This window comes from Eumetopias jubatus, unplaced genomic scaffold (genome assembly GCF_037043125.1).
Source record: "Eumetopias jubatus isolate StellerSeaLion01/CBP00866 unplaced genomic scaffold, mEumJub1_p1.0 scaffold_14, whole genome shotgun sequence".
Taxonomy (NCBI): Eukaryota; Metazoa; Chordata; class Mammalia; order Carnivora; family Otariidae; genus Eumetopias; species Eumetopias jubatus.
The window spans coordinates 103,438,556-103,456,045 of record NW_028274820.1 but is presented as its reverse complement, the minus strand read 5'-3'; positions in this window follow the sequence as shown (position 1 = coordinate 103,456,045).

The following is a 17,490-nucleotide window of genomic DNA, read 5'->3' as shown; positions in this document are numbered from 1 at the left end:
TCGGTTAAGTGTCTGCCTTCGGCTCAGGTCATGATCCCGGGGTCCTGGGATCAAGTTCTGCATCGGGCTTCTTGCTCGGCGGGGAGCCTGCTTCTCCCTCTGCCTGCCTCTGTCTCTCTCTCTCTGATAAATAAATAAAATCTTTAAAAAAAATTGATCTTAAGGAAATATTGATATTTTTTAAAAAGATTGTTTTAAAAAGAGTTTATTTTTTAATTTTTTACAAGATTTTATTTATTTACTTGAGAGAGAGGGAGAGCAAGCGAGCGAGAGAGCAAGCAAGCATGGGGGGGGGTGTAGGGGCAAAGGGAAAGGGAGAAGCAGACTCCCCGCTGGGCAGGGAGTCCAACCTGGAGCTCGATCCCAGGACCCCGGGATCAGGACCCGAGCCAAAGGCAGATGCTTAACCAACTGAGCCAGCCACCCAGGCACCCGTTAAAAAGAGTTTATTAAAGCCATTATTTATAATGGCAAAATCTGGAAAATGCCCACATTTATAACCATGAAGAGAGAAAATAAGTAAATAATTGGAAATGATATTAAGTGAAAACTCAGGACACAAATTGTGTCTACAGTATGACTGCAAGTATGTAATGATATACAGCTGTACACTTGTAGAAAAAAAAGACTGGAAATACATGTGTCAGAGTGTTACCAATCATGATGGAATTATAGGTGAATATTATTTTTTTATATTTTTATATTTTTATTCTGCAAGTTTACTTTTATCAAAGAAAATATAAACATAAAGCTAAAACAACAGAAAACAGTTTCTGTAAGAGAGTTAAGAAACTTCCAATGCCTTCCTGCATGTCAACCCCCCAGCCGTTTTTGGTCTACATCCTGTTTGATCTTACCGAGTGAGCATTGGACTCTGTTGACCGGCCTATCTTCTAGAAATCCTTTCCCTTTGACTTCCTCAGCACTGGGCTCTGCAAGAGAGGGTGCTGTGATCGATTAGCAATGCCTGCCACAGGCACGGGAAGGGAGGTGGGGACACGCATGCTACACATTTGTTGTCTTTGCTTTAGCTACTTTTCCCTTAATCTCCTATCCTCACATCACTCACCATATCTATGCTAATGAATCCAGCCCCAAATCCCAGTATCTTTCATTCCCTCACCTTCCATGCCCATCTATTCAACTTCCTACGTTCTTGACATCGGGCATCTTGAACTTAAACTGAATTGATTTTCTTCTCCTATAAACAAAGTAAATAATGTCACTCACCTGCTTCCAACCTTGTTGCCTCCCTCGGACTGCAGGATAAAGATCTAAAGTTTTAGAATCACCCAGGAAGACCTCTGCAGCCTGCTCCGACCTCACACGCCATCCCAGCTCCTGGGCCACATGCCCCCTTGTTCTAGCCATTGCAGTGAATATCCCACAGCCGACACCCCGTTTGGTGCCCTAAAGTCTGGTGGTATTTGCTCATTGGAATCTCCTTGTGAAACATCTGCTCCCCCAGCTCCCAGGTCACTAAGAAAGGACATTCTAGGAAGTGTGGGTGGCTATGACAAGCGTAACAACCTTGGTCTTTGTGTCTGAGCTGCTCTTTTCTTGTGAGCTCGTGGAAAAGGAAACAGCCCATTCCTCCACCAGCGTGCATCGAAGTCTCAGTGTACTTACACCTTAAAAAAAAGTGACACCTTGTGCATGAAAATGGCTTTTACCTGCAGATTATCATTGCAAAGGAAGAGTTTTAGCTTATTAATTATAAAATAATTGAATATGACAACAGCATGACTTATCCTGACCCCTGTGTGTCAGGGGACAGGTCCAGGGTCACCGCTGCATAGAGATCAGCACCCCAATGTCCTCATTGGGGTGTGCTACACACTGAATATTTGTGTCCCTCCAAAATTTATATGTTGGAAACTGAGTCAGCAGTTTCTAATCTAATTTAAATTAGATGCCTCTTGAATGTAGATTTCAGTATTTCTCTGGCACTAACTTTATCCCAATGTGATGGTATACGGACATAGGCATTTGGGAATGATTAGGTCATGAGGGTGGACCCTCATGGGTGGGTCTAGAAGGGATTAGTGCCCTTCTAAAACAGACCCCAGAGAGCTCCCTCTGCCTTTCTACCGTAGGAGGACACACCAGGCAATGGGCCTGCACCAGACACTGAATGGGCTGGTGCCTTGATTTTGGACTTCTAGCCTCCAGAACTACGAGAAAGAAATTTCTGTTGTTTATAAGCCACTCAGTCTATAATATTCTGTTATAGCAGCTCAAGTGGACTAAGACAGGGCGAGTCTTCACCTGTCATTACTCCTTGGGCAGCCTAAGCTGGATTAGGCACCCCAGTTCCACCCTCTCTCTTGCCCAGACCTGTAGGATATGGAACAATTAGCCAATGGAAGTAGGAATGCTGTATGAGACAAAGAGACTGGCTGAACAGTGTAGACCCTCCACCCTATTTGCCCTGCACATCAAAGCAAACCGCATCTTCCCAGGTCCTCCAGAGAAGGACTGCCTGTCTCACAAGGGAAGATCACCTTCCTAGTGGCCCAGAGCCTACAAGAAGCTCCTGTCTCCAGGACACCAAACCAGGGTATCCTTAGCATGGACTGAGTAAAGCAACAGAGATCTCAAAAACCAAGACACCATCGTGGCAGTGGGTTCAGCCCCTGATCTGCCTTTAGCCCCCCGGCTGCCAATTTATTATCTCCAGGTAGAGAGTGAATGGAGGCTAATTCTACCTGGTTGTGGTGCTGATGGCTCAGATTACTGTATCTTCAATGATTCAGATAGCTCCTCAAGATTTCTTGTCAAAAGCATGTGTTCAAGAGGTTAGTCTCAAAGGAGCTCTCAAACCACCGGGGCCTTGACAAAGTCAAATAAGAGTTGCTCTCATCTATTAAGCTCTTATGTGCTAGGCGTCGTGCTAAGCACTATATTAATTAGTGCTTCACAATTAGTGTGGACAATTAATGTCTCAAGGATCATCCCAACGTTCAGTGGCTTAAGACAATGGCTATTCAATTAGGTGTCATAATTCTGTAGGTTGACTAGACTCAGCTGGGCATTCTGTTCCACCTGGGGGCTGGCCTGGCTGGCCCATCGGGGCTGGGGCCCCGGCATGCACAGCTGGAAGGCCAGGCTGAGCTGGGATTCTGGGGTAGGAGGACCTCTTTCTCTTCTCCCTGCCTCTCCATGTAGCTTCTTCTCATGGGCTTGCTAGTAGGCAACCTGACCTCTTCCATGATGGCTCAGAGCTCCCCAAAGCATAAAAGAGGAGGCCACCAGGTCTTCCTCTGGCTTAGAGCTGGAACAGCACAGCATCACTCCTGCTGTTTTCTGCTCCTCAGTGGGTCCCTGAAGTGGAGTGGGAGGACCACACAGGGCATGGGGAATGGGAAGACGGTGTTCACCCAAAGAACCAAGGTACAGATGGATGCAGTCACTTGAGTTCACGTAGCTCCTGCCAAGATTCAGGATTCAAACTCAGGTCAGCCTAACTTCAAACCTATATTCTTGATTCCTGTTAGACTGGTCATGAAAGAGGGGCAGAGGCAAAATCAGTGTCAAGAAAGCAAACAGCCACCAAACACTAAGGTTCCCAGGTGATGTTGGGTCAGCTTTCAAAATAGATTTTAGTTATGCTCAGAGAAACAAGAAAGAGCCCCCCCGCCCCGAGACAGATGGTGAAATTTAACAGATGACAACACAGAGCTGCTGAACTCGTTTGGTCTCTATTCTATCAGGGATTATGGTCTCCAAAGCATGGAGGGCAGAATCAACACTGGCCAGAGAGAGGCTGCACTATGCATTAGACTTTGGGTCAGGAGACCTGAGATTTGCCCTGTCCAGCTGCTGTAATGGGAGGGAGCCACACACACCCTCTGAGCTTGCGTCCTCATCTCTAAAAGGGGATGACAAAAACGAGCACACAGGTTGCTCAGAAGGTTAAACACGGTATCATGAGGATTAATAGGTGGCACGGGTCTAGCACTGCACTTTTAAGTTTTATGGGAGGGATCACGGGACTTTGAACATATTAAACTCTTGAGGGCTCGAAAAGCATATACAAGACATTGGTGAATGTCTGATGTGCTCAAAAGAATGTGGGAAACAGCAGAAGCAACTATAGACCTGAGTTCCAAAAAGCAGAAGCTACTTCCAGAAAATAGAGGCCAGTACATTTGATTTTGACCCTGGACAAGATTCTAGAAGAAACTTTCAAAAAACATAAATCATAATGTAGCCCTACAATGGAAAACTATGCAATTGTTAAAAATTATGTTGTAAAAGCATCTTTAATGACAAGGAAGAATATTCTCAAAACAGCAAATTATAAAAGTGATGGCAGAACAGTATGTATCTACAATTGCCTTAATCTAGTTGAAAAAGTTCTAAGCACATCTCTGATGAACACCACCGAGGAGGTCTTCCTTCGATGCTCTAGGAGCTCCTTCTACAGGGTCCTTTGCTGGCCCCCCTCCTCATCTCCCTGACGTGACCAACTTGGCTCACTCAGGGCCCAGCCTGAGCCTTCTCTCCCCTTGGGTGGCCTCATCTTTCCCATGATTTTAAATACCATCCAGATGCCAAGGACACTGTGTACATGGATACCCATGCTCTTCCCTGCTTTCCAGGCTGGCACACCCAGCTGCCTGTCCTTATGCTACATCTCCACTTGGCTGTCTTTCAATATTCCAAAACACTGGAGATAAAATGGAATTCTAAAGAAGTTCAAGTAACCCACAAGAAGATCCAAAAAGAGAAAGAGAGGAATGAGGAACTGGATCTCTCATCCATTGCTGGTGGGAATGCCAAATGGTAGCCACGAATTACCAGTACCAAATGTCCAGTCTGGAAAATAGTTTAGCAGTTTCTGACCAAACCAAACATGCACTTACCATATGACCTTAGGCATTCATCCATGAGACATTAAAATTTATGTTCACATCAGAACTTATACGTGAAGGTTCATAGCAGCTTAATTCATAATAGCAAAATACTGGAAACAACCCAATGTTCTTTTATGGGTGAACGGTTGGATAAGCTCTGGGACATTTGCATAGTGGAATATTCCTCCGTAATAAGGACTGAACTACTGGTAGGCACAGCAAGTTGGACGGACCAGAAGGGCATTATGCTTAGTAAAAATAAGTCAATCTCCACAAAGAATTACCAATACTATGTAATTTCATTATACAACATTCACAAGCTAAAAGTATAGACATGGAGAAGAGACCGGTGGTTTCCAGGGCGTGGCATGAGGAGTGAGTGCAATACAAAAAGGCAGCTTAAGAGGGTTTTGTTTTGATGACAGGACAGTTCTCTATCTTGATGATGGTGGTGGATGTATGAGTCTGTTCTTGGGATAAAACTGCATAGAACTGCACATACATCCATACAGGCAAGTGCAGATTTTAACATGCTGAGAAATGACGTCTGCAGTCAGTTTACCAACCATGCAGCAGCATCCATCTCCTGGTTTCTATATTGTCCTAGAGCCACACAGGACCCACCATGGGAGGGTGCTGGGTGTGGAGCATATGTGAGCCTTTGGGCACTATTCTTGCTACTTCCTGTGAGTCTATAATCATTTCCCAGTAAAAAGTTTAAAAAATATACCTCTTATAGTTATTTTCTAATTGTGAGAGTAATTCATGATTGTATTACTCAGGAGTCATTTGGTTGAGTTAATTCAAGCTCATTTATGTTAAAAGGTGGGGGGCGGTTATTACAAGGCCTTAGGGCTGAGTGTCACGGGTGGTCAAAGATGCCATGATGCCAGGACTTAGGAAGGGGCTAGAACTGGGGTCTGTACAGACTTCTAGGGTCAAGGGCCATTTCTTGTCCTATCTCTTTCTTTACCTCCTCTTTCTTTGTTCACAGGATATCTCTCCACCAAGACGGGGCAGGCTTTCTCCAGTCCTGACTGGACCTTCCAGGAAAGAGCATCTGGCTGGCCCAGCTGGTCTCTGGTCTCTACTCCAGACCAATCAGGTATGGGTCCACCCTTGGGACTGGGTAGATGGTTCTCAGAGGAAATGAGGAGTCATGAGTTCCCTAGATGCCCCAAAAGGTGACTATTATAGAAAACTAGCAAATCACACGAGAGAACAACACAATGGCCCACAATCCCACAAATGGGTTGGCACCACAACTTAGGTCATTTGGGAAGTGATTAAACACGGGCCCGTTTATAAGGATGTGGGCAGGAGGTAGGGAAGCCCCCAAGATGGTGCAGAACCCTGGAGTTGATAACAGCAAGTCCCCTTTCCTCCCCAGGCCTGAGGAGGCACAGGGCAGCGGTTACTAGAACCTGCAGGAACCTTGGTGGGGGCAGGAGACCAGCCAGACTAAGGCCAGCAGCAGCAAAGGGGCAGGAGGAGCAGATTCCCGACTTCGCTCTCCTCCCTACATCCAGAGCCTCCCTCTGGTCAAAGCCAACCGGAAGCCAGAGGCCACACAGGTCAGTCGCCAGGGCGCAGGGTGGATCTCGGGGTGGCAAACAGAAGGTAGCCAGCTAAACCTCCAGAAGGATTCTGGTTTATAAAACAACATCATGGGTATCAGACTTCAGATTCAGTTTTGAAGCCTGCCTTTTTCACTGGGCCTCATGTTGTGAACATTTTTCTTAGGCCTCCAGAAACGGTATTTTAAATGGCCGATGAGCATCCTATTACCTGGCCATGGCACTGAGCCCTTACTTAGCCTTTGGGCTCTTTCCAGCACTTCACCCAGACGCCCAGAGGTTTGGTTATGGGTCTATTGCAGACAGGCTTGCCATCACCACTCTGTGGGTGACTGCTTGCTGTCTGTCTGCCTCTCTCCTAGCCTGTGACCTCCTTGGGTGTCTCATCTCCGAAGCGTCAGCTCCGAGCACAGAGTATTCCTCAATTAATATTTGCTGGACCAAAAAAAAAAAAAAAAAAAAGAAAGAAAGAAAGAATGACAAGCCAGCAAAGTGAAGGCTGAGTACGGGCACCATGTCAGAATCCCTCTCATCTTTGATGACCGCCAGGGATGCTGATGAATGCAACAGCCCGGGCCACCCCAGCGTGGGGAGGAGGCAGCCGGCTACACGGGCGAGGGCTGGGCTTCGACTCTCGGCTCCCGTACTTCCCGGGTTTTAAGAACAAGTCAGGTAATACATCACTGTAATATATCGGTGTCTCAGTTCCTGCTGCAAGATGGGAACACTAGGGTCCTTACAGGGGTCACCCCCATTTTTAATCCTCGCAACCCTGTCAGTATTAACCTCTCCCCTTTCTCAGGAGCCACGATTACCAGAGATCTTGTCCACGAATTGCATAGAGGGGGGAAAAAAGAGAGGCATGCACACACGAAAAGATTGTCAATCTGAGTTCTCAATCAAGGAAAGTCTTAAGATTACGACGTAAATACACAAAAAGATGGAGTCACCAGAAGGAGATGGGAGTGGAGTTGTGACTGAAGTTGCCCCTTTGCCACGACAAACACATCTGTCATGTTCACTTCTAATTTCTACAAATACTTCATTGTTCAATGTTTAGTAAATCCATCTCTTGGAAAACCCTGATTCACTTGAGGAAATCTTATCCAGTGAACTGTTTTTATATCGCAAGATTAATGATCAAGTAAAACAAGTGAAAATTTGTTCCCAAGGCCTCAGAATATATTAAGCTGGGAGCAAATTCTCATTGGCTTTATTTTAAGGGGACCCTTTTTACTGGGACGCCTGTTCTGTTAACTGTTCCCCTCTGTTAATGTCTGGTTCCTTCCTTCCCAACCCCATTTCCACCTCAAACTGCATTTTGGCCTTTCACATTAGTCTATTTCCGGTGTTTCCATTCTCCAAGTAAGCTGAGGTGCTTCCTGGGCCCTCCTCCCTGGCCGGCACAGAACTCTGGCTTTGTGTCCCCCCGTCGTGCGAGACCACTAGCAAGTCTGCCCCGCCTCTGTGTGGCCGCTCTCTGCTTGGTTTCTGGGCCTCATCCCCGTGCAGTTAGGATTTACAAATGCCCTGAAGCCTGGAGGTGGGAGAGACTGCTTGCTTCCCTAGAGACCCCTTTTCTCTGGGTTTTTGGCCCCTCAGTTCCTGGCACTGAATGCTGACTTTCTTTCCCTTGCCTTTTATTTCCCATCATGGAGGGGAAAAAAAAAATCAAATAAGCCATATTTTTTTCTTGCATTAGCACATTCCCATTGGATCCCTACACTCTGCCCTCACCTCCTGGTTCCCTGCCTCCTCAGCTCTATCCACACGTGCATGGCCAAACGCTAGACTCTGTCACAACCAAACACTGTACCACTTCCAAAAGCTCAATCTCAAACACAACTTTTTTCTTAAAGATTTATTTATTTATTTGAGAGAGAGGGAGAGGGAGAATCCCAAGCCCACCTCCCCCTGCACGCAGAGCCTGACGAGGGGCTCAATCCCAGAACCCTGAGATCATGATCTGAGCCGAAATCAAGAGTTGGACGCTCAACCAACTGTGCCTCCCAGGCGCCCCTCAAACACACCTTTATTGTCACAGCTCACTTGCTCTGTGCTCCTGTGTCCACAGCTCTCCTCCCCAAATGGACTTCCAATCCACAGCCCTACATCCGTCCACTTGCCAGAATCTCGCAGGCTCCCACTCCTGCCTCACCAAGTCCACATCTCACCGTAACTGTTCCTTCAGGAGCACCCTAATCTCCCTTTCTCGTTTTCCCTCTGGCAGAACCCTAACTATGACCAAACTCAACCATGGCCTCACGCTACATCTGCCCAAGTTGCTGCTCATCACTGAAGAGACCACAGAATACACGCCATCCGTGTTGATTCCAAATGGGCCCCAACACAGCCTGACCACCTACTGGGGGTCGCTGGTGCCCCCACTTCCTTCTCTCTAAGTCCTGGACTTCATGACCACACTCTGCTCAAACCCAACATCCTTTCCCCAATTCCCAACTGTCACCAATGTGGACAGATGATATACGTGCGATCCAATGAGAGCTCACCGTCTTCCCAACACCGGGCCCACTGATGTCCCTGAATGGGTACCGAGAAACGTTGCCCTCCCTCCTATTACTGTGATTGGCCCATCTCTGTGTGTGAAACTCCAGTCCCTCACAAGGTAAAGGACTTCCCTTCACATGGAACCCCTTCTCTCCTGCATGGTCAGCTTCTGCCCCACTGCTAGACTCTGCTGGACACCACCTGCCTGCCAGCAAGCCGCCATTCCACACGTCTTTTCAACTGTCCCTCACCCCATGTCTGTGCTCCCTTTTTCTCACAGAAAAAGATGTCTCTACTTACCGTTTTTATACTTTCAGGATCCTCACTCTGTCTTCAACCCAATATAATCACGCCTCGGCCCTACCGTTTCACAGAAGTCTTTTTAAAGTCGCCCACTATGTCCACATCCCCAAAGCCAAAAGGCCAATCTGCCCTCCATCCCCAAGCTAGTTAACCAGGTGAAACTGGTTAATCTCCATAACCACCAGCAGTGCGCCACGTGGCTGATACCTCATGGTACACCTTTCCAGACAGGAGACAGAGCCTGCACCCGTGCTCTCTCCTCTCTCGGTCCTCCCAACGTTGGGGCCCCGAGGTTCTGTCCTCAGAGCCGTCTCGTCCATCTACGCTCTTTTTCTAGGTAACTGCACTGGGTTGCCTAGTGTCCCCACATGTCTGTCTGGAACCTGGAAAGGTGGCCTTATTCGGAAATAGGGTCTTGGCAGATGCAATCCCGTAAAGACGAGGTCATACGGCAGGAGGGTGGGCCCCAATCCGATGTCTGGGGTCTGCACAAGGAGAGGAAGACTGGGACACGGCCTCGAGGAAGAATGCCCCCTGACGGCACTAGGAATTACCGTTGGTCATGCAGTTAGCCGCAAGCCAAGGATGCCAGTGACACAAAAAACTGGCCTGAAGCTGGAAGAGGCCAGGAAGGATTCCACAGTAGGCCTTTCAGAGGAAGCATGGCTCTGCTGACACCTCGATTCAGACTTCTGGCCTCCAGAACGGTCAGTGAATAAACTTCTGTTGTCTGAAGCTGTCCAGTTTGTGGCACTTGGTTATAGCAGCCCTAGGAAACGAATACCACCGTTCTAGCCAGTCCCACGACTCCATCTACCGTCTCCGCCTGCATGACTCTGCACTATCTAACTCCAATCCTGGCCTGGGATCTGAGTCCCATGAGGACTATCTGACTGTCTGCTCCGAGTCACCCCTTGGATGTCAAAAGGTGTCTCAAATGTAACATGGCCAAGAGAGAGCTATGGAATGCCCCCACATCTGCTCCCCACAAGTCTTCTCCCTACTCAGTAAATGAAACCCATGCAATTTCTCAGCCAAAACTTACTAAATTCTCTCATATCTTAGCTCTGCCACCTTTGATGCTAAAACCTGAATCCAGGTTTATGAAAATTATCCCTCACGTGAACCATCTCTTTCATGTTAACCACCACCCTTCTCACCTGGACCATCATCCCTGACCTCGACCATTTTCTGCATCTCAGCTACTGCCCTTACCCTGCATATATAGGGCACCCGCATATAGCTGTTGGGACAATTGATTTACAGAATTCTGCTGTTCCCAATACTCTTATGGTAAAAGGCACACTCTTTATTTTATTTTTTTTAATTTTTATTTTTTGTTTTTAAGATTGTATTTATTTATTTGAGAGAGAGAGAGAGAGAGAAAGCACAGAGGGAGAGTGTGAAGGAGAAGCAGGCTCCCCGCTGAGCAGAGAGCCCGATGCGGGACTCGATCCCAGGACCCTGGGATCATGACCTGAGCCGAAGGCAGATGCTTAACCGACTGAGCCACCCAGGCGCCCTAAAAGGCACACTCTTGATGAAGGATGTCAGGCCATGTACTGCTACTTCCTACCTTCCCCACTATCATATTGCCTCTTGGCTAGACTAATCTGGCTCCAACATTGTTCTGCTTTGAAAGCTTCCCCCAGGTCACTGCTGGATCCATCCTCCTCCTTGGAGGCTCTGCCTGAGCTCTGCAGCTGAAGCAGCCATTCTGCACCATGTTACTATTTTGTCTTCCTCGTAGCCCCTGGCTGCGCCTGAAATGACCATCTTTTCTTGTCTACTTCCTTCGGTCACCCTCCCTCTACTGGAATGATGCTTCTTGAGGACAGAGACTGAGCTTTGTTTCTGTGACATCTTTGCTCCCTTGACCACGGCCTGAGCTCTGTTAGATGGAAGGTTCTCCACATTTATTTGTTCACCGAGGGACAGAGTCCATAGAACAAATACTATGGGACTGGACTTACTCTCTGAACATACAGTTCCATTTGAAGAACAAGAAAGAAAAAGAGTCTACTTATACAGGGTTTTCCCTGGACCTTGGCCTTCAAAAAGAAATGTTTCCTCCGAGGGCCTCCAACACCAACAAGATAAAATCTAGGATCTGTATGCAGTCAAGGGCATCCCTGACACATCTGGCGGCCAGCTCTGCCCACAGCACATCCAGTCCATCCCTTGCCCACAGCATTAGGGACGGACATAGAATCCCTCCACAGGGTTAATTCTCACTCTGCGAATAGACTCTCTCCCCTGGGTTACTACCTAGAATTTACAGGGTGCTTAATGTTTACACAGTGCTCTGTTCTATTTTACTGAAGGTAGAGCAAACATACATGTGTAGATAAAAATATTGCATCAGGAAACCTTGGATTTATTCCCAGGTTTGCTTCTGGCTTATGTGGTTTCTATAAAGGTTATCTGATTTTTCAATGCACATAGAGTAAAACTTGCCCTTGCTTTACTACACAGGCAGGTCATAAAATCATACGAGACTGCGAAATGTCTCAGGTACTTAAAATGACAGGATGTACTCTCACTTCCCTGATTGTCTCACCAAAGATGTATCACTAGAATCACTTTATAGAAAACTATGGCAACCATAATTTGATTTCAGCCTGGAGTGCCCACGGGCACTTCACCTGGTATGTGTGGGGCTTACTTTTGTGTTGACCAGGAAGGCTTGTGGGGGTAAATAGGGCCTGAGGAGTCCCTTGCTCTGGCAATGCATTGTTAGCTGTCCACACACCAATACTGAGATACAGTCCTGATGCACCCCTCTTCCTAAACAAGTCCCGCTTGCTTATTTTTCTGCACAAGTTTCCCTTTGTCCCTTCCTTTTCATTTCACACCACTATTCTCTTTGCTGCTACCCGGACCTCTGAAGTCATCTCTTAAACAGGTCCCCTAACTGCCTTCTATATATGCTGCCTGTTACCAGATTAATAATCCCCAAACATTGCTTGGCATGCTCCTCTCTGCTCCAAAACTTTCTATGGCTCCCCATTGCTTAAAGAATAAAATCCAAACTCTTTAGGGAGGACTATACTCTGGAAATAAGATCGCCTTCCCTACTATATCATTTCCCACTTCTCCCTCTTGGACACCTCTCTACCTTTTACACACCTGGGCTCCCCGTGTTACAGGTTTCCCCTCCTCTCGATGGCTCTCCTCAGCTCCACCTGGATGATGCTCGTCCCATCTACACCTCAAGATCCACCCAAAGAGCAACCACCTCCAGTCTCAGCTCTGAAAACACCTGAGTCCCTACAGCTCCTTTCATACTCAGCCAGGCACTGCCTCCAGGTGTGTGTGCATACGTGTGTATGCACACGTGTGTGCGCGTGCCTGTGTATGCAAGTACGTGCACATGTGTTTTCTCTCCACCACAACTATAGCTGTTTAAAAGGAGACACGGTGCATCATGCATTATTTCATCAATTCTAAGACACGCCTTTTTTGGCACTGTGACAACTCTGAAATTGGGATACACTTTAAAAATTGATATACATCACAGTTTGTCAGGGTGTTTCTTTCTTGGAAGTACATAAAATAATGCTGTGCCACACAATCAACTGTGTCTTAAGTTTGATGAAAGAGATGCTTCTTCATATTCGCTGCAGGTCGCAGCACAGGTTTTGCCTGCAGAAGGTGATTTAAAAAAAGTCTTACGATCATCTGATGAATGGATGCGCCTTCAGAGGACAGCACAGAAGTAGGTTCGGGATATATGAGAGCCCACACCATAGACACAGTTCTTTCTACTCTCTGCCATTCCTCCTGAAGCAAAAAACAAAAACGATTATCTGCTCAAATGGGAGAAAGGAAATGGGAAGGAAAGCGTTGGGGGTCAAACTGTGTCCCCCTGAAAAAGACGTGTTGAAGTCCCAACCCCTAGTACCTCAAATGGTGACTTTATTTGGAAATAGGGTCATTTTAGATGTAACTAGTTGAGACGAAGCTATCCTGGAGTAGGGCGGACCCCTGATCCCATCTGGTTGGTGTCCGTATAGGAGGATGGCCATGTGAAAACAGAGCTACACAGGGAGAACAGCACGCGAGCACAGAGGACTGGGGTAATGCATCCGTGAGCCAAAGGATGGCAAAGATTGTTGGCAGAGCACCAGGAGCTGGGAAGAGGCAAGGAAAGATTCTTCTAAAGTTTCAGAGAGAGGATAGCCCTGCTGATATGCTGAGTTTGGGCCTCTAGGCTTCACAACGATAAAACAATGCATTTCTGTTATTTTCAGTCACCCAGTTCATGCTGCTTTGTTACAGCGGCCCTACGAAACAAATACACGGAGGAATAGAAAAGCATAGGTTAATGCCTTAAGACACCCTCCCCCACAAATCATGAATAAACAGACAAAAATTACTAGAGTTGCTAGTAATTGATTAGAGGGGGACTAGATTTGGAGAGGTAAGGGATGAGTAAAAGAGCAGTAAGGGAGCAGGGAGGGAAAGGAGAGAGCTTTGGGGGCAGAACCAGGGGGCGTGCTTTAGGGAGAGGTGGTGAGGCTGGACAGGCAGGGTGGGGCTTGAATGTTGGGGGTCTTTAGACTGGTTGGTTTAGGTAATGGGAAACCATTAAGTTTTAACGCAGGGAATTATTATAGTGAAGAAGTTTTTAAACAAAATGTAGTGGGAAAAAAAGAAGAGCTCTGAAAGTTGGACCAGATTCAAATGCTAGTTTTCCCACTTACTAGTCGTGTGACTTAAAGCAAATTAGTTAATCTCCCTGGGAATTCAGGCTTCTCAGGCCATAAAAAGGAGATAGCAGGGAAATTCTTAGGCGATGCACAGTAGGGGTCGCAGCATCGTCTTTGGGTTCTCCCGATTCCCCAGATAAAAATAGAACTGGATAGGAAAAACGAAAACTCATGCACAACATGTACAAGATAATTAGCTGTGAAGGCATCTCCATTAACGCCAAAATAAAAGCAGGTGGGACAAACCACCACAGCCATGAGACCTGCACGGCGCTAACACCTGTGTGGGGGAGCCCAGGGAAGTCACCGGGCATCTAACAGAACAACAGGGGGAAGCCGGCAGACCGATTTGTGGACAACGACGGAAACAAGAAAAGGTCTGCCCATTTCAATAGAGAGAGCGAGCCCATGAAGGTCCTGCAGGAAAACCTCAAAGGCTGGATCAGTCCAACCTTATAAATGCTTGAAATTGGCCCAGCAAGGTTCCCTTCCTGATTGAGGCCCCGCACTATGGAGAAACTACTTGGAGTAAAATCAAGATTGAGGAGAATGGGGATAACTGAAGTGAAGAAAAGAGGACGTCCAGATAACTGAGAACCAAGCCAATAAATGTCATCGAGCAAAAGCTGTTACACGAAAACAACAGAAGGATCTTTGTTAAGCTTGAAAAAAAGAAAAAGCTATTAGAACCAAGCCTTCTTATAAAAATTCAGGAGAACTAACTTCATATAAAAATCAATAGCACAAAATATCAAGGTCAAATCTCATACAAAGTTACTATTTAGAAAAAGACGAAGAGAAATAGAATGACATACAATCCACACAAACAATGAAAGCATGCTGGAAAGACATGCACATCGAACAGGGAGAAATTATACTGCACCATGTTCATTTGCTGTTGTGGCATAATGAATTATGAACTTAGTAGCTTAAAAGATATTTATTATCTTGCAGTTTCCATAGGCCAGGAGTTCAAGCACAGACAAGCTGGGTCCTCTGCCTGAAGTCTCATGAAGGTGGAATCAAGGTGTTAGCTGGGGCTCTGCTCTGACGGGGGAGGTCCTTTTCCAAGCTCACTGCTGTTGGCTGGGTTTAGTTCCTGTGGCTGTAGAACTCAGACCCTCAGCTGATAGAGGCCGTCTCTTGTCCCCAGGGACATGGCCCTCTCCAAAACAGAGCAGCTTGCACTTTCAAGACCAACAGGACAGTGTCTCTGCTACTTTGAATCTCTCTGACTTTTCTGTCTCTGACCTTTAAATTCTCATTTAAACAAGTCTCCTGATTAGGTCAGGCTCACCCAGGATACTTCGCCTTGACTAACTTAAAGCCAGCTGATTAGGAATCTTAATTACAACTGAAAAATCCTCTCGCTTTTGCCATAAAATGTAGCCTAATCGCGGCAAAGATATATCTTATAGTCACAGGCCCTGCCCACAAGATGTACACCAGGCAGCTGGTCTCTTGGAGGCTATCTTAGAAGGTACTTCAGAAAAAGCTAAGAGACATTAAGGAAATGACACAAGATGAGAAAGAACGGCGTAAGTCAAAATCAAAAATCTCAGAGTTGAACTGACAGAAATAAAAAAGAACTAGAAACAGAAGGAACAAATCTTAGAAGTGAAGACGGAACTAGAAGGAACACAAGAATGCAAGCTGGTGCAGCCACTCTGGAAAACAGTATGGAGGTTCCTCAAACAGTTGAAAATAGAGCTACCGTACGATCCAGCAATTGCACTACTGGGTATTTACCCCAAAGACACAAATGTAATGATCCTAAGGGGCACCTGCACCCCAATGTTTATAGCAGCAATGTCCACGATAGCCGAACTATGGAAAGAACCCAGATGTCCATTGACAGATGAGTGGATAAAGATGTGGTGTATATATATACACAATGGAATATTACTCAGCCATCAGAAAGGATGAAATCTTACCATTTACGTCAACCATGGATGGAACTGGAGAGTATTATGCTAAGTGAAATAAGTCAATCAGAGAAAGACAATTATCATATGTTCTCACTGATATGTGGAATTTGAGAAACAAGACAGAGGATCATAGGAGAAGGGAGGGAAAAATGAAACAAGACGAAACCGGAGAGGGAGACAAACCATAAAAGACTCTTAATCTCAGGAAACAAATTTGAGGGTTGTTGGAGGGGAGGGGGGTGGGAGGGATGGGGTGGCTGGGTGATGGACATTGGGCAGGGTATGTGCTATGGTGAACGCTGTGTGTTGTGTAAGACTGATGAATCACAGATCTGTACCCCTGAAACAAATAATACATTATATGTTAACAATAAAAAATAAATAAAAATTAAAAAAATAAACACAACAAACAATGACAAGAAAAGTCGAAGGGAAAGGGTGAGAAAACTTCCAGAATCCAGAAAGGATAAGAAAAAGGCAAACGTATTTGAGAGTGTAAAAATACTGAAGGTAGAAAAAGAAGATCCAACACATGAGAACAGGAGTCCCTAAAGTAGAAAATCGAAAGCAAGGGATCAGACCAGGTACTAACAACTATAATTCAAGAGAACGTTTCTCAAATTACAAAGATTTAAAACTACATGTAGAAAGAAAACACATTGTACCGTCTGGGAATAGTTATCCATGAAAATCAATGCCAAAGCATATTCTAGGAAAAGTACAGGACTTTAGGGAAAAAGAGAAAATATACCTTGAGTATCTTGATAAAAAAGAGAAAGTGACTTGTAAAGAATATAGGCTTATCGTTGGGCTTTTCAACAGCAATGCTTTATGCCACAAGAGCAATGTATTTTGAGTACTCAAGGGAGGATGGGGGCTGTGGATTTTAAAACAGTAAAATACTTTTCAGTATAAAGAGCACACATTCTGGTGAGCGTGAAGAACTCAGGAAATAGTGTTCCCATGAGCTCTTTCTAAGGAATTTAGTAGAGAATGAACTTTAGACAACTAAATGTCTGCACACATCAGCACAAGGACAGCTGCTAAGCATTAAATATATAGTTACTCATAAAACTAGGAGAGGGTTTAAAAGCAGAGATTGTAGTATGTGGTGACTATGTGATCTGATGATATAAATCATAACAAAGTAAATCAACAAAATAAATCAACAAATAAAGGGAGAACGGGGATAGTACAGGCAGACAAACTTGTTAAGTGTTTTCAGTGATCATAATTAATGTGCTAGGATCAGTATTGTTGCTCCGAGACTGTAGTATGTGTAATGTGGGACGAAGCAAATGAGAAGTTATGGGGTATTTTAATTCTATCCTTCCCTGTATCACTGAGAACTAAGAATCTCAGTGTGAAAGAAAGAAGATACAGAGGGACTATAGAAGTGGTTAAGTAAAAACCTTGTTTTCTTGACTTGAATTGAAAAATTCTCTATGAACTCAAGGAAGATGGATAGGTGGTGGATAGGTAGCTATCTCCATAAAAGGATACTCATTCATAAATATGTAAAGTTTCAAATATATATATGAACAAAAAGTACATCATTTTGGTTGTACTATGTATCATTTGGATGTACTATGGATAATCATTG